This window comes from Pinus tabuliformis, chromosome 9 (genome assembly GCF_031772625.1).
Source record: "Pinus tabuliformis cultivar Carrire ecotype Pingquan chromosome 9, CPIR1, whole genome shotgun sequence".
Lineage (NCBI taxonomy): Eukaryota > Viridiplantae > Streptophyta > Pinopsida > Pinales > Pinaceae > Pinus > Pinus tabuliformis.
Genome location: NC_142307.1, coordinates 763,396,596 through 763,416,400, shown reverse-complemented (window position 1 = coordinate 763,416,400; position 19,805 = coordinate 763,396,596).

Sequence of the window (19,805 nt, the reverse complement as noted above, 5' to 3'; positions counted from 1 at the left end):
TCCAAAGTCTCGCTTTTATTTAAACTTTTGCTCAACCTTGATGGAAAATTGATATGCTGTGCCAAGCGATGAGATGTTCAGGAAGTCTATTTCTTCTTGGATGTAATTGTGTAGGCAGCCACGATATTTGAGTATCAAATGTTGCTCCAAATCCTTGATACTGAACTTTGTACGAAGGGTATGGAAAATATTGGTAAACTCCAACATGTCTTGGTCCCTTTCCTACCGCAGCATGGTCCACTTTATGTATTGATCCTCATAGCTTTTGACAGCGTAGTATTGCTCCTTGATGGCATCTCGGAATGAATTCCAGGTGGGTGCGGCTAAAAATAGTGAGCCGATACTTCCATCCTTCTACTCACAGTAGGTTTCCCACGAGTCCTTAACATGGGGGGCTGCTTTGAGAAGAGCGGAAATAATCTTTTCCCGACTGGAAAAATCATGAATAAAGAAATAACCCTTTAGTAGATTTAACCATTTATCCATGACATTCGCATCTATCTGACCTTGGAATATAGGTATTTCAAAATTAACTGGTACCTTAAACGGTGTGGTATTTCCAGAGTAGTTGTTGGAAGCTGATGCATTGCCCCTGGGTAGCCGCTGAAGGATTTGGGAAAAGATGTCCATCATCGCGTTACTTTGTCACGTGAGGGCTTCTTCAAGCAAGATTTTGATAGGATCTCCTATTCCCTCGTATTTCTTTTCATTTGCCATGGGAGGCCATCAAGGTTTGCGAGGCTGGTATTGCAAAGGTTTGATCATTTCAAGCCCTAACTCCTTATATCCTGACCTTGTTGGGGACATGCAAAGAAAAACAAAGAAAAAAGTAGACTGCTCTGATACCACTGTTTCGGATTTAAATAGGAACACAACAAATTACAGAGATAACCATAAACATAAAGATGTAGTGGAAATAATACTTCATTTCATTAATGTAAAATACTGAGATATGCTTACAAATAGAAAATTAAAATAAACAGCTAGGGCGATGGTAGTTTATCTCCGAGAAACGATGTGGTGGCTACATGCCTCTGAACTATGTTAAAATGAGGCTCTAAGGCCTATTTATTGTTGAGAAACAATGGAAAACCCTAAACATCCAAAAACCTAACCCTAGAAAATGAAACGCCAAACTGTGGCCCCGTTTGGGTAAATTGGTACATTAAATTCCCAGGGTCGTAACTTTGGCATACTATCTCCGTTTGACGAGCACAATATTGTTGGAAATAATACTGAGACGGTGGGGGTGAATCAGTATTATTTCCAACAATAAAACTTTTTCATTTCCATACTCTGATTCATATATGTTGCTTCAGTTAAGAATACCCGCATATATTCAGTAAACTTATGATTAAGTTAATTGATCTTCAATGAATGCATTAGAACATTATTAACCATATTAATAGTAAACAGGTGCAGTAAAATAGAATAGATCATCACACATAAGCCACACACATGAACACCATGATATAAGGTGGAAACCCAATGTGGGAGAAAACCACCTGCTGCAAGTCATCTCAATCTTCTTCTTAATAAGAAAATCCTTTTACAAAAGTTTTGTACTAGTGCAGTCCTTTACCAGTACGTAGGCTACTACCTGCAGAGAGCTGCAACCCTCTCTCGTTCTCAAGTCTCTCCTAAAAGGGAGCTACAACCCCCATAGTTCTTGTACTAGCCGATCCATTTACTAGTACGTAGGTTGATACCTGCTACAATGCTCCAAAGTTTTCAACTGCTACTGGAAGGGAGCTACCACCCCCTTAGCTCTTGTACTAGCTAAGATACTAGTACGTAGGTGTCGGCCTACAATCTTCTCTCCTCCAGGTACCACGTTTCATACATTTTCATACTGGATACTCCTGAAGCACAACACATAATCTGAAAGGCCACGTTTCATCAAATTTTCATACTAGATCCATTAATATCATTGAAGCACATAAACAATCAATCTTCTGAATCACCCAAACACCAGGTCAATACATATACAAGGATAATATGTGAGTTAGCAACCAGATCTAGTCCATCAGATCACATAAAGATAAGTCATTAAGAACTTGATCCATTCAACCATCAATACTGAAGCTAAACATAATCATGTTGTTATCAAAACTCAATACCAGTAACCAGACATCACTTATGCACCCAGAACCCTGGAGAATAGTCAAAGGCAGTTAAAACAAATTTCAAGCAAGGTCCGCAACTTCACCAAAAGACATCTGTGAACATCCGCGCCTGTGCTGCTTTCTGATATGTGTGTATCCGCACCTGCATAGTCTTCCTATCTGTGGTTATCCGCACCTGCGCACTCTTCTTCTCTGCGGGTATCCGCACCTGCACTGTGTCGCACCTGCAGTCCTGCGGCTGCATCTGCATCTGCGCACTCTTCTACTCTGCGGGTATCCGCACCTGCACTGTGTCGCTCTTGCGGTCCTACGGCTAGATCCTCACTTGCACACTCTTCTGCTCTGTGGGTATCTGCACCTGCACTGCGTCGCACCTGCGGTCCTGTGGGTATAGATAGTTTTTCAGTCTTCAAGCATACCCCAGACTATCAGATCTATAGATCTGATCATGCGCCATGGAGATCTCGACCCATTCAGATCTAGCTATCACTCACCAACCGATCACAAGTATTTCAGATCTAGCTCTCCGTAAGATATTGAACACATAAGTGTGTAGCCAAATGATCTCCTTTCCTTTTTATAGCCTTAGGCCTTTCACAATACCACGGACCAAAAACCATAACAATTCAATACCATGGACCCAATACTTGGGATCAACAATTTTGGATGCAATACCATGGACCAAAACCATAGGATCAAAAACTGTCGGACTGATACCATGAACCAATCATGAAAGTGCGTGATCTTTTCTCTACATGAAAGAAACTTTTCTCTGCATGAAAGTGCATGAACTTTTCTCTACATGAAAGAAACTTTTCTTTGCATGAAAGTGAGTGAACTTTTCTCTACATGAAAGAAACTTTTCTCTGCATGAAAGTGCGTGAACTTTTCACCATATGAAAGAAAATTTTCTCTGCATGAAAGTGCGTGAACTTGAAAATAACTTTGCTGCACTATAATTTATCATCTGTGTGATTTGCCATCAAGGACAACACTTGCCTCCTAATGCCAACAATCTCGTTAGAAAGAACTATCCGAGAAATACAACTTGGGGAAGAGCAACATCAGTCCATGGACCCATGTTGCTCACATTTTTCCAAAAAATGTCATTTAGGGCCTCAAAACGGCTTTGGAAGTTTAGGACCCGAAAAACTGCTAAAAATAGTAAAATGTGGTACAATTAGGGAAACTAAAAATCTGAAAGAAATAATGGTGGGGGTCCAAGTGGACTTGGCGGGTGGCCACCAATATCCACCTGGATCAAACTCAACATAGTCACAATGCTTTCGATGAAAACAAGAAGAAAACTAGAAATCCAAACCCAAGTCCAATCACAAATGAATGTAATGATTTTGAGGATAAGGATAAAAGAAATTGGTTTATAGACATGGTTAGGAAAAGAATACAGAAATAGAAGAATCTAAACCGTAAAAAACACCATCACCCACAATGCCATAATCTGTAGTCTGGTTACACAAGGTTTTAGATATTTGTTGACGTTATGCCTTCCTGTGATGATGATCAATGGTTTTCTCTTGATATTGATAGAATTTCCTAGGAGGATTCAAGGAATTCATGGGAGGAATCAAGAGCTTCTTGGGATGGTATTTTTATTGGGAAATTGGTGACGTCAACAAGTATTGGGCATAAGGAATTTGGCTCTAGGTGCTCGAAAAATTAGGTTTTAGCAGAGTCCATTAAGCTTCATGGTGAGAAGGATGCCAATTAGCTAGGTGGGTCAGTGGAGACTCAGGATTACTACTTAGACCCTTGCTTCTCTAATTATTCTTAAAGATATCATTATTACTAATCCTATGACATATCAAAACACAATAAGGGATCAACATTCAAAATATCCTTGTACACAACCTTGAAAAATTCATACCTTTTCTATGGGGATTGAGCATTAATTTTCCATCAAGGTTTCTTTAAATTCTTTGACCCAACATCTTAGGTAGTATCTTGTCACTATACATCTAGTTGATATTTGTCCAAGCGGCCAACGATTTGGTGTCTTAGCATATCTTAAAAGAATATTTTTTACGTTCTAGTCTTTTTTTAAATTCTCTCCTCAAATTTATGTTGGTTTAATAATTTTGTATTTAATTTCCATGGAACGGGGTTTATGCTCGACAGATCCTAAAAAACACTATTTAGTTTAAGTTTTTTTTTAAATGCTATGGCCTAATAATTTTATCTTTACTCTCCCTACCATGGAATTTACAATCCCAAAGTTTCTGTTGGTTTAATAATTTGGTATTTAGATTTGCAAGGGCAGATGATAATGGATTAGTGTCAGAGTAATAAATTTTTATTAAGATTTGCAAGGGTGGATGATAATGGATTAATTTAGGTTCTTTTCGCTTTTGAATCACTTGTAAAATTTATGTTGAACTTTCTCGATGCCTTAAACGAACCTTTTTGAATTTTCACCTATGCACATTGGTATAGCTGGGTTAGACATCACATGTTATATGATAGATGGAGAAAAAGAGGGAAGGGGTGAGAGAGAGAGAGAGAAAAAGGAGAGAGGAGAGTGGCAAGGAAGAGATAGAGGAGAGAGAGACAGGGAGAGAAGCGAAAGAGAGATAGAGGGAGAAGAAGAGGGATTGAGGGATAGAAAGGGTGTCATGTCCCTATCCTAGTCGTAGTCTTTCAACCACACATAAGAGGGTGCAACAATGTCGTAGTTTTTCTTTTCACCAATACTTGAGTACACGGTCTACGCCTACTGTAACACTTAGTAAATTTTCCAATAAGTGTTCTTAACAATTCAGTGGAGATAAGTTATGTTCTTCAATCCATATTTCATCAATATGCAATGAAAATAATAATCAACAGAAGTACATGCATATATACTTGGGAGGGGAAACTCCCGTAAGTCATGCCCAACACTTTAACAATTAAATTCAATATTTTACAAATATAAAATTTTACACAAGTTGTGCAGCCAACTGGTTTGGCCTCCACACTTAATCAATTTATGAATGCCATGCCACAGTCATGCATATTGTTACTGCCATGCCCCTACAATCCAACTGGAAAACCTAAGTTCAGTCACCCAAAAACACTCCTGTGCATTCTTCCTAACCCGTTCAACTCCTCCACATGGGTCATTTTTGTCCTGTTGCAGAGTCATGCGCCTACCCGTTTTACATGCGACCTGTACTTTCCACATAACATGTACATTTCCTGAATGTCCACCCCATGTTAATACTACGTCCAACCCATGTTTCCACCCAACCCATTCACCACTCCTGAACAAATTTTTTGGCAACCTATCTGTCTTACCATTCAACAGTTTGTTCGCACAAACCAATTTAGAAAACATCCAACAGAATTCCACGTCAATGCGGGCTCATGAAATTCACGTCATGCGGCCTGATACTCGACTGACCCAACCCCACCTAAATGCGTCCATCGGTCAACATGGTTCTTCCTGCCTACAACCCAACTGTGTATGCTCGACACCTTTTCTCTTGTGGTTCCCTTCTTATATTTTCGTACTTGTCCTTTATGTTTTTCTATGAGTGGATGATGTCCTTTAGCTACACAATATCTCTTTATTTATACATGCATCACCAAGGTAGTTCACCTAAGTGTCATGTCCCTTTGACTACTCCAAGGGTCAGCCCAACCATGTATATAAGTTGACCTACACATGTTTTAACATGTCAGCCCGACCACCCAATATCGTGTACTCCATCTATACTCTCTGGTCGACTCCAACACTTAACCAATTTTCCACCCTTCGTCACAAGTCGCACACCCAACACAACTCACCCATCGCAGTGACCACAAGTCACTCTATGACTCACCTCCACGGTCACCTAAAACACTTTGCTCACCGGTCACCTGTCATGATGGGCGGGCGCTCGCCTAACCTAGGCGCACCTGTTATAAGTGCATTCACCCATTAAGCTTAACCAAATGACATCCAAGTTGTCTCCACCGCATGCTCTCCACCAGAATAGGTCTACACGGGTGCCCGTCACACATGGGTGTGCCCGCTACAACTCGGTTGGATGTCGTCGACTCGAGGTCCTAACATCCTCCCCCACTCTAAATAACGTTTTTGTCCTCAAAAACACCATCATCATCAAAACATCACAAAGTGTTGTTAGGTCCAACATCCAATATGCATGCTACCCAACCATTCTCATCATCGCATAAACCTCCATCAAGGCTCATGACTCCAAAAATGGGAAAGTCTCCTCAATCCATGATCATCAACGACATCTCTCGCAATCTGCACATGTTGTCCCACCATGTAAGGCTTATCCCTCCAACTCAATTTGCATGCTCTCGCTGCAATATATATCGTGTCAACCCATCATGTATCGTTAGCATGTGACCTACTACCATGATACCCTCATTACTCGAACCAGTTGGATGGTCTATCCAACCATCATGCAATCCATGAGAATGCACCAAATCATGCCAACATCGGTTGTTTCCCCAACATCCTATTAGAACATCAAATTGATTAAGAATCCATCCCATCTCTATCCAAATGTGAAGTAATCCTTGTCCAGGTCCATGAAGTATTCCCAATATTGTCTGCAACATGTTATCATCAATGCTAATGTCGATGTATGGTGTTGATGTACCAACCAACTACATCCATCTAGGCATCATCATCCATTTATGAGAGGTCCTTCTCCTCAAATCATCCAAGGAATCCTCCCATCAATGCAATGCTCAATGTGTCATATCCAGGCCTATGAAGAAACCTTCATCTCCTGTATGACATTCCATCCATTAATAATGTCAAACAGGAAAGTCACACATGTCTCATCATATCATCCATATGCTGCCGATGGTCATACACCAGTCAACCACTATGTCTACCAAAAGTGGTTAAGTCTCATCAACTCAACCCATGCCCAAGTTCTACCACCTAGGCATCTCCATCGCTCCAACTCCATTAACTCCAAATTTTCTTGTCTATATCATATCCATCAAGTCAAGTTATGTTCTTCAATCCATATTTCATCAATTTGCAATGAAAATCATAATCAACAGAAGTACATGCATATATATTTGGGAGGGGAAACTCCCGTAAGTCATGCGCAACACTTTAACAATTAACTTCAATATTTTACAAATATAAAATTTTACACAAGTTGTGCAGCCAACTGGTTTGTTCTCATCCATTTCTCCTCCAAGACTTCAAGTTCAACTCGAATCCATGGGTTCTCTTATTTCATACGCCTCAATGTTGTGGTAGATGCACTCTCAAGAAAGGATGAGGATGTGGAAGTATTTCTTTGTTCCATTTCTATTATCTATCTTCGGTCTCAAATGCCATCACAAGGTACCTCTTCCCTCTTGGTCATATGAATACTCCCATACATTGTTCACAAAAAAACCATGGCCTTTTTGTACAAATGTGCACAACATCCCCATTGGCTCATCTACAAAATATCTCCATATCGCATCAGCAAGTCCATCCACACAACATCCCTGTCTCACCACTCCTCCCTAAATGCCCATAAGTGACATCTACATATGTGCTCCTACATAATGTCCCTGCATGAGGTCTTCCATGCTCTCATCTATCCAATTTGATGTCCGTGACTCTAGATTCCCATCTCATCCCTCCTACTAAACTCATCACAACTTCAATCATCACATCATTGTTCTCAACCACGTTCAGGGCCCTCGATCACTCAAACTTCATATCACATCATATCATATCATGTCACAGGTCCCTTCCATCATCGTTGCCTCCCCCACTAAAGCACCACCAAGACTGCCTCTTGGTCTCAACCATGAAGAATCCCACCCAAGTATCATATCATCATAACTCCATTGTCCCCTCTCTTCAACCTATCCATGATTCATGCTGGAAACTTATCCAGTTCTCCACTTGGCTACGCATGACTCATCCATCGCAAATCTCATCATATTCATCCCTTGTCATAGGCATTTGCACCTTCTGCCATGAGGTCAGAAATTTCCCCAAGAAGTCCTTCACTAATCAATGTACCTTGCCTCTCCAATACACAAGGTCTCATCATAGTCATCCATGGTAGGGTCCATCTCATTGGAAAATTCCTTTTTCCCATCCCTACATATGGCCCATCCTCGAAAAGCTCCAATGAAACACAAGTAATAGCAAGACTTACATCTTCATGAGGTCTCTCTATGTGAGTGCCTCCTTCAATCCATGTTTGTAATGTGCACGATCTTGGTCCAACTTGGTCATATGTCATCTCACCAAGTTCCTCCTTTATTGTTGAGACACCTACAAAATTCTCTTCCTCATATATCACGGCTTCTTTTTCCTCATCACAATTTGCATCTTCATCCTGCTCTATTGCACAACCAAGTCAAAGACGCTCTCTTTTAACATTCTCCTCCAAGACTTCAAGTTCAACTCGAATCCATGGGTTCTCCTATTTCATACGCCTCAATGTTGTGGTAGATGCACTCTCAAGAAAGGATGAGGATGTGGAAGCATTTCTTTTCGCCATTTCTATTATCTAACCAGATTGGATAAATGAAGCAAGGGATGAATGGAAGAATTACGAGGAAGTGTGGGCACTCATTCAAAAGATACAACGAGATCCTAGTACATCTGATACATTTAGTAGGAAAAATGATTCGTTATTGTATAAGGATCGGTTATACCTATGTAAGAATTCCCAACTCAAACAAAATATTCTTAGTGAATTGCACACCTCTCCCTTAGGAGGGCACTCAGGATTTCTAAAAACCTACCACCGAGTTAAGAAGGATTTTTTTTGTGATGGACTTAAGTCATCAAAAGTTTGTGGTGGAATGTTTGGTTTTCCAACAAAATAAAGTTGAAACAATTAAAACCCCAAGAATATTACAACCTTTATAGTTTCCAAGCCAACGTTGGGAGGAGGTTTCAATGGATTTTATCATAGGTTTACCCAGGTCCGAAGGAAAGAGTGTTATCATGGTGGTAGTTGACAGACTTACCAAGTATGCACACTTTTGTGCATTATATCATCAATTTAAAGAGAGTACAGTTTCTACTACATTGATGGAAAGAATTCAAAAGCTACATGGAAACCCAAAGGTTATTGTAAGTGACAGAGATCCCATTTTCACCGGAAATTTTTGGATAGAATTATTTTCTTGTGTTGGTACTCAGTTAGCTCATAGCTCATCTTATCATCCTCAATCTGATGGGCAAACTCAGATAGTAAACAAATGTTTGGAAGAATATCTTCGTTTCTTGGTATCTGATAAATAGGCACAATGGGTCAAATGGTTGCCTTTGGCTGAATGGTGGTATAACACTTCCTTCCATACTACAACAAAAATGACCCCATTTATGGCATTTTATGGATATCATCCACCATCCATAACTCATATTTAAGAGAAAAATCTAAGGTTCAAGTAGTGGAATATCACATCGAGCATCGGCAACAAGTTCTCCAACTCTTAAAGGATAACCTCACCTTGGCGCAGAATAAAATGAAACAGCAAGAAAATCAACATCGCAACGAAAGAAGTTTTGATGTAGGTGATTGAGTATTCCTACGACTGCAACCATATAAACAAATGTCCCTCAAGCAACCTAAGAGGGATAATAAATTATCACCAAAGTATTATGGTCCGTACAAGGTGTTGCAAAAAATAGGTACTATGGCATACAAATTGGAGCTTATTGCAGCTTCCCGAGTGCACCTAGCTTTCCATGTTTCATGTTTAATGAAGGATATAGGTGAAAAGCTTCCAATTCAAACAATATTGGTAGAACTTGAGGAAGGAAAAATCATATTGCAACCTGAAGCAGTGAAAGAAACAAGAAATCGACAACTACGAAATCGATCAATTTTAGAGTATCTCATCAAGTGGAAGAACTTACCCATTGAAGATTCCACATGCGAGGATGAGAATTTTATACAGAAGCATCCAAAACTACTCAAGCATTTAGGACAACACTTTTTTGAAGGAGAGGGGCATGTTACGTCACTATAATACTAGTGATTTCCCCTATTGTCGTTGTATCCCTTATTGTTATTTTTGTGCCCCTATTGTCCCCATATTTTTATTATTGTGCCCCATAGAATCCCTCTATTTTTATTTTATACCTTTATATTATTATTGTTAGGTCGGCTTGGTTATATTGTGACCCCTTAGACTCCTATATATAGAAACGAGGTTTTGTCATTTGAATCATCCAAGAATTGTTTGTTTGTGTAATGTAAAGGAGGTTTCCCCCTCAAAGAGGCTTATTTCTAAGGCGTTCATCTATATTTTCTATCATTTTGTGAGTTGGTTTCCTAATAGCTTTGGTAATGTATTTTTATAATCTCACGGGAATGGTAATTCCTACCTCATTTGTATAAAATATCATCCATATAGATATGGTAGCATAGCTTAAAGTGGGATTCATTTCTTTTCCGTGGAATATCCTATTTTCATCATCAAATATCTCTCTTCTTAGAAGTATTTACAAATTACACACATCTCAGATAGAAAATGATGATGTATTTTAGCTATATGCAATCTCCTAACCTCAGACATTGGGGAACAACTATTATCACCTCATCCATTCATAAGAGACAACTAGGTAATTTTCTGAACATTTTGTTAATTAGAAAAATATATCACAATAATGCTATCTCATGGATGTTTTACATAAATTCAAAGAGAAAGGGAATAAAAATTAAAAGATAGTATTTTGTCCACTTGGATGAACTTCATCCATTGAAACTCACATATCTTACATGAATTTCCCTTTAGAAGACAACCAATTCTATTCACACAACTGAGTGACACTTATTTGACACATTTAAGGAGGAGGAATTAACTTGGTTACCTATACATCGATGTACATAAGAAACACCAACTCTCATCCCATTTATGGAGAGTATTTTCTTTCCAAAGTCCCTTTCAAGCATTGGGTTCTCCACTTTGAGTGAAGATATTCTAGATCCAAAGAAACTCTTCTAGGAATTCAAAATGACTTTTTAAATTAAATCAATGAAGAAACATTTGGAGAAGGAAAGAATTGTACGCATATGCTATTAGAATTCAAACTATTGTTTTAGAAAATTAATCAATGATAGGGTTCTATGGTCCTTTAGACCATTCAATTGTGGTATTTCAGGATTCTATGAATATATCCTAATCTTAAGGAAATTTCCTTTATAATAAAATGAATACCATTATACCATTATATTTGTATATATCATTACAATAAATTTCTCATTCTAACTTTTAATTTCAAGTAGGAAAACTTTCCATCCTATCAAAATGATTAAGATCTCAATCACGTTATTTTCTCTCAAGATAATAGGTGGAAACATTAGGAGTATGGACATAGATTGAAGCTTATTTCTTCCATACATGAAAATGAAAATTTTCATATTTAAGTTCACCTATAATTTATCAAACATTGTTTGACTAATAACTTTGAAAAAAAACCATTGATAGAGAAAATTCTTTTGCAATTCTTATCTTTGTAACCTCAACATAAATAGTCCTTGTTACATCCCTACCCGTAAGAATTTGAACTCACATTTACTTCCAAATTTATTACTTAGGACCATTAAATTAAAAGACATTAACCAAGTTATAGGTTTTTTGAGATAAAATTCTATTGTATTTTGAAACTTTTGATTGCACTATTTCAATATTTATGAATATATTATAATCTTGAAACAATTTCCTTTATTTAAAAATGAAAAACCACTATCCCATTCTAATATTTAATTCAAGGAGGGAAATTTTTCCCCTTACATCCAAATGATTAAGATCTCAATCATTATTTTATTTCAAAATAATAATTGGAAACATAAAAAAAAAAAGTATATAGATTGAAGCTAACTTCCTTTATATATGAAAATTAAAATCTTCATATTCCATATTCACCCACAATTTATCAAACTTTCTTTAATTTATACTATTTAAAAAATCACAAATCACTCTTATATATAAAATTATTTTACACTTATTGTTTTTTTAACTTTATATTCTCAACATTGATAATCCTCATTACATTTCCATCCCTAATATTTTGAACTCACATTTACTTCCAAAACTAATACATTGGAACTTTCAATTAAAGAAAATTAACCAATTTATATGTTATTTTTCTAATCTAAAACCATTGAGTATATCAAGCTTCAAAATTTCTCAAATATGTTATATTGTATAATGTATAAAATGTTTTTCCGAAGAAATTACATTGGAAATTTTGGTCAATGCATTTTGAATGAAGTATGGTTCATCTTTAATGCATGATGTAACTTCTTCTGAAAAAAACATTTTATACATTACGATATAGATCAGAAAAACTTGAATTTGAATATATGATATAATTAAATGTAAAATATTTCATTTAAAATAGAATTTGTATAAGTTCAAGATAAGGATGGACATTAGTTGAACATGGGCTGTTTAACCGAATTTATTGTTCGAAGAAAAATAAGAGAAAAAATTAAGAATGCACATGTATTTGTGCTGTAAATGAATTAAAATGAAACACCTTGAAGTGGACAAATGAATCAGAAAGGTATTGCAGCTAAGATATCACCTTGGAATTTAAGATATAAATCCTGAGTAATTTCTATGGAAAACATATAGGTTATGAAAACATAGAGGCTATGAAAACATTTAGCTATAATTATGGCTAACATCACATAATAACGATGGTCAATCTGTCCTCTATATGGTGATGTGGTGACGCCAATACTCCTATTGTCTAAAATCCATATATTTAATCCATGGATTAATTATAGCAATGTGGAATGGCTTCAAACATTTTTATAATAATTATTTCTTTAAAAAAAATAAAACTTAGTCAAGCGTCATTTTTTTGAAATAAATATTATTAAATATTTTTTTTATATTATAAAATTTTACAAAAACATAAACAATATTGTTAATAAATATATCAAATTTAATTTTAAATATTTTAATATAAGAAAAAATAGTATAAAAGTAAATATTTCTAGAAGGTGAAAGGTTTTATGGATGCTTTCCAATTATTATGAAAAAGATGTCATAATGTCATATCTTGTCTTGCCTTGTTAAACATTTTGACATATCAAACTACATAAAATTAAAAAATAGAATAGAATAAAAAAAAATTTAGTAATTATAGTTATTAATAAAACATTTTGATTCGGTCAAGTTACATAAATAATAATAATAATATAGTCATGGTAGAGATATTGTAATGTCTTTTAGTATTCAATGCTGTTTAACATTTTGACTTAATCAAATTAAATAAAAAATTTAAAATTAAATAAAATAAAATTAGATTAAACTAAAATAGTAAATTTAAGTCTATCTGAAAACATTTTTACTTGGTTAACATAAAATAAAATTAATAAAAATATGGTATTGACCCATGGTGTCACGCCCCTACACCTGCGGTATTCTTCCAACCGCTCGTAGCGAGGTGCGGCACCACCGAACACTTTCTTTTTAACAATACTAACGTTTATGGTCTACGCCTTACCCAACATAAACATACTTAACTTATGTCTTACAACCGAGTAAAAGCATTATCCCTTTATTCTTTAGTGAATACCATTCTCAATTATTAACCATGTACAATAAACTGAGAACATCAACAATAAACAAGTACAAAGGGAGGGGCAACTCCCAGAAAGTCTGCCCAACAATATATTATAACAGCTTTGCTTCAATAGGACAAATGCAAGTGATGCTTGACAAACTTCGAGCCAACACTTAGAATATTTTTACATCAAGGCATAGAACAGTCCTTTTTACACTTATGTGTACCTTTTCACAAAGAAGAATGCTCACCGAGCCACTTATCTTGCTTTGTCAAACCTTGCATACAATATCCTGCATAAGACTGCACCCAAGAATTTACCAACATACCGTACACATACCAACCATCCACCAAGAGTACTTGCGAAGTCTCTCAAATCTAATGCGCATGAGGAATGCGCATTTCTTCCTTAAAACTGCGCACTTCTTGTCTTCTTATGCGAAGGTATGAGCGTATGATTCGATGGTTTAAATGGCCTCCCTACGTGCCATATATATACACATGTTATTGTGTCTTCAAAGGGTGCGTACAACCATAAGGCCGACTCCCTAAATCATAATAACATGCCCCCATATACATGTCGGCTGGGTGTTTTGATGACCATCCACCATCGCATATAAAGGTACAACACTTAGTCGTATTCTTCCCAAGTGTCTTTCGTCTCATGTTATGTCGCAGGTTTTCGTCGCACAAACGTCGCAAGGTGACCGCACACCGTCGCACAATTGTCGTTCGGCGCACCCGCGCGCCCGCCCGTGCCTGTGTACGATCGTCCCCCCGACGCCCGTCACACCCGTAACCGGAGGTTTTAACACATGGTATGACAACCTATAGTATTGTCCCATGGTATTCATGTGAAATATAGTTTATTTAAATCTTTTTTAAAATGACAATAAATTTAATCCCTCTAATTTATAGGCACTTAATAAATCTAAAATTAAAATAAATATAAAATAATATTAATACATATTAACAAACCTAAATTAAAATAAAAACTATGGAGTGATTCTATTAAATAAAAACTTATCTATCATTTCACATTATTATTATCAAGATTAAGTCATATTTTATCATAAATTCTATCATTAATAAAATTGATAATTAGAGTCATTTTGTATTTATTAGGTAGAAGGTTTCCTTTATTATTGTGAATGTATTATATTATGCATGCCGTGGATGGGAATAAATTAAAAATTTGAATTAAAAACTTGTAATATTTCATATAATAAATTTATATATTTTTCAAATTACTTGCACGAAACTTCTCTTACCTAGGGAAATTATATAATTTCTGTGATCATGTCAAATATCACTTAGTTACGCTAGCTTTCCGCCCATCAGACTCTCCAGAACGTGTCCTCTCTCCTTTTTTTCCCCTAGCACCATAATGCTATAAGTATCCGTTGGGAGTTTTCTTGAGATTTTGAAGCCTACTCCATTCTTCTTGTTTGCAGGTGGTATTGCGTTAAGTTTACCAAATAATGGAGCAGATAAAGAAGGAGTTGGTGGAAGCTGGAGTTATCAGACGCATCGTTGACGATTTCAATCCGCAGTTAATTTTTCATCTATTTTACCGCAATAGACATATGAGCTCAGGTGATGAAGTATTGCTTGGTGATTTGCGAGAAAGCCACATCCTAGTTACCAGAAACGGGACGATGTCCCCCGTTTCTGGCAGAAACCTTCGAGAGAAACCCGACCATACTAGAAACGCCGTCTGCAACGGCCATTTTCGTTTTCACTGGCAAGAAACGGTTTCCCGCGAAATGAAACAGTTTCTTCTGGCCGTTTCCGGATAGACTTGCAGTTAAATTTATTTTTTCAGACTCAGATTAAATTTATTTTTTTCAAACGTGGGTTAAATCAAGTTTAATTAGCAATTGATTACACATACAGAGAGTTTAATTGGCAGTTCACTATTAGTCTGCTGCACTGGACTGTTCGTTTCTGAGCTGGACTGTTAGTTTCTGGAAATTAAACATAAGAACTCCAGAGTCCAGAGTATTTGTGAGCGAGCAGCTGAAGAAATAACTAGCTGAGAACGCAGGGTATTGTGAGAGCATTGCCAAAGAAAAACACCAGTTTCCACTCCAGTTGGTCATGTTTTTTCAAGGATTTAAGCAGAAGAAGAGAGCAAACCCATCACTACTCACATGCAATCCAGGCACAATTTAGAGCCAAGCATCTTCACGCCCACATCTTCAACAGCATTGTCAAAAGGTACTACCTACACACTTCAATCTCTGGTTTTCTTTTATGAATGCTCATTCCAGAGTCTAGACCACATAATTCTCTCAAGATTTGGGTAGGTAAGGTTCGCTGGGATCAAATGTTCATATCATAATGCGTTATCCCTGTGTTCAGTCCCGTAATATCCTTGTATGCTTGCCAAGTTAACTGTATCATGTATGCGGATTTTGAACTCTCTGTTATATGGTCTTGTCATTCTCCTGTTGTAAGCACTGTACTATGACTATAAATCAATCTGCAGAGGATGAGCAGTTCTCTGTTCAGTTCCATATGGATCAAGAGGGGTGCTTGAACCTGAAACTTGCATTGCCAAGCGGTCAAAAACAAGTATCTCCTTCTCTTCCTACTAACATCCTGACAGAAAAGGCCAATCTGATGGTGAATCCATGCTCTTATGCTTTGTTAATACCAATACTCTTCAGAGAATGATCCCTTTAATATAGAAATTTGACCTTCTTTCTCCATGACTTCATCTTCTAAAACCTGTACTCTGTGCCACAAGTCAGTTGCCTCATTTCGGATGTTTAGAATAACCTGGTCTTTAGCTTCTGCTGCTTGCTTAAGCAATATATTCTGCTTGATCATATCACTCTTTTCGGCCCTTAGTCTGCACATTTCATCATGCATATGACATATTTTCCCTTTCAAATCATTCATCAGATTTTTGGAATGTATCAATTCAGCCTCAGTTTCAACCTTTTTGTAGTTGGCATTTTGCAATTGTCTATGCAGGTGTTCAGTTTCTGCAAAAAGCAAATCTTGGTTTGCAACAATGGCTATTAACTTTCGGGTTAAATTTCCCATCGACTCTTCATGTTTTGCAATCTCCATCTCACTATTCCTAAGCTTCATTTGAGTAACATCATAATGCTACCTAAGTATCAGATGTTGCTGTCTGAGATCAGTCATTTCGACTCTAAGAGCTCCTAATGTTCCACCCATAATGATATTCTCCTCTGTATTCTTGGAAAGTACCATCTGCAAGCCTTCCACTGTATAAAAGGGCTTAATACATGATGTATTCTACCATTGATGGTAATAAAAATAATCCTTCAAAATAAAACTCTTAAGCTTCAAAATTACCTCCTCCTCTTTCCGCTGGGCAAGTGTTAGAAGATCCTCATTTATATTGAGGTAATCTGTAACATAGCAATTTAGTTGCCGTGTTTCTTTTTTGGCTTCTTCCACAGTTCCTAGGTCTTCCATTAGACCTTCACCTCGGGTTGGAATTTCTGATGCATCTTCAATGTGTTTTAATGGAGAAATCCCAGTTCACAATTTTAACGATCACTACCCGATATCAGAATCTATTGGAAGCCCAGATATTTTATATGAGGCTGTTGATTTAGAGGAAGATCCGAAGATGTATCAAATTCCACAAACAAAGAGAATCGTGCCTTTGATCCGAAAACAGTAAGAACCAATTACAATGATAACATAGGTTTGAATTTCTAGGCACTTGAAGCTTCATGAAATGAACAATGGAGATTGACTGCAAATATGAAGAGGCCCACCATGATGTTTAGAAGCCCCTCGGGCTTGAATCTCCCTTTCAAAATGGCCATACATGAAAAATTTCAAGCCCCTTGATGAAGCATCTTGAATCTCCCTTTCAAAATGTCTTACATTAGGCAGTTACAAAAAAAGATATATGCAGCTCATGTTTCCTGCTCCAGACAAGCCAAATCCCAAGAAAGCTTTCCTAACAACTTTTGGAACATTTTTTTGTATCCTTAGTCATTAATTGATACATTTTTGGAATGTTTTTCTAAATGAGAAATTGTAGCTTGCCATTTCTTTTAATCAGGATATGAATAGTTTCTTGAAATTTTTAGTTTATTTTTGGAAAACAGTGTACAGTAACTTACAACTATACCTTTGACTTAGGTACAGTGATATGATTGTGATTTTTATTTTTACAATTGTCTACTGGTTCCTATGCCTCACACTTATATCATTGATGGATTTGCCTAGAGAACCAATGAAAGCTTCCATCAGCCCCTGTTGCCTTTAGCTGGTCTCTTGCCTTTTACTAACAGACCTGGAGCCTATTCTAGCTTGAAAGAGCATTACGATGGACATATAACATACAGAGTTGTCTCCATCTTTTTATAGCCTTTAAACTCTTCTTTACCTGTGAGTTTTCTATTCTTATCTGACATAACTGCTTGTGACCTTTGGGAAACGTTTCAACTTTCTCTTGTTGGCGTAGTAGCTACAGAGAAGGGTATTGTGTTTATGTTTCTCGAAGATACCTCTGCAAAGTCCATGAGTTTGGAAATTTTCATTTTAGTGAACCTATTGGCTTTAAACCTAGCTGCTTTTTTGGCTTGACAAGTCATCTACATGGGTTTTCTTGTAATGTACAAGTTATACATTAATTTGTAGTATGTACGTGGGTTTTCTTGTCATGTACAAGTTATCCAATTAATGTATGGAATGGAATACTGTCAAATGTTCTTGGTATTTGCACAGTCATTGTTGAAAGCTTTATGGTTCATCTGCTTGAGTGATAGTAATTATGTGTTCTACTGCGTCATGGGAGTAATGACTGTGCTGAGAAACTTCCAAAATAAAGAAAGGATAACAAAAAAACACATTGTAGAAATATAAATAAGATAATAAGATTATTATAGAAAACTGTTGAAATATTATTATTAAAAGAAGATATGACAAAATGGCAGAGTCAGGAAGACGTCCCCTGAAGAAATTCTTTTTGCTGACCAAACAATAAAAGTCCAAATCATGTATATATCCACTAGGGTACATGTAGCTGTTATATAGCTTCATGTCCAAACATAAGGATAGCTTAATTGTTTTACATTTTAGTTTTTTTTTTTGGGTATATCTTCTAGTTAATTTTGCCTAAAATTTGGTAGGTATCTGTTGGAATTATAACTTTAAATTGTGTAGTCTGCACAATCCAAGTGCCTCAGGATTATTTTCAGGATGCTGAATCTATTTATAGGTTTCAAAATAGAATTTAAACAACAAAAAGTACAATGTCACCAAGAATTGTCTCACCTGATTCCAGCGAAAAAGATCAAAACATAGAACAGTTAGATTAAGCCTTTAGGCTGTAGTCTAACCAGGCTTCAAATTTGCCCGGAAAATCATGGAATTTCTGGCAAGATTTTGCTAAAATCTGGCATAATTTTTTGTAAACCCAGGTTATAGCTGTCAAACTTCAAGATTTTGGGTGCCCAAGGGTTTTTGATGGTTCTGAATCCATTTCCACCATCAAAAACACAATTATGACAATCCTACTGCCAAATTTTTTGATTTTTTTTTTTCCAAATTCCAGTCATTTTTGGCCCCCCGCCCAGTAAACTACGCCTTGTTTTAGCACTTAAAAGAGAGCACCCTACCTTTTATTGTCTTATCTTTTTCAAGCTTTGGGTTTCTTAAGCTCCGAAACAATGGACGAGTGCACTTTGTCACATGCATGTTGGGAGAGTTTTTCATATATGTGAAAACAGTTAGACCTAATTTCTACGATCCTTATGAAATATTGAATTTCTTCGTACAGATTTGTTCTTTTTCCTGTTTTTTACTTCGGGGTTTCCCTGGATCGAGGAAACCACAAGTGGCTTTTGAACCCTCACAGCAATGTGACCTCTTTTTCATATCTGTTCATACAAATTTACTTTTTGTTTTAAATATTGCCATTTATCCAGGTGGAGAAGAAATAGAGGTTGGCATTCTGGCTTGTGGAGTTAACTCTGGAAATACTTTTCTTTTGTGACACCAATCTTACATTATGATTGTTGTGGCCCATTCATTTTCTTGTAGTGTAACTCTTTTTTATTTATTTTTACATATTTTCCTTTTATTTTTGCTTAAAACTTGTTAGAATCACAAGTTTAAATTGTGGTCTATTCAATTTAAATAGCTCAAGAGATTTTAAGAACCTG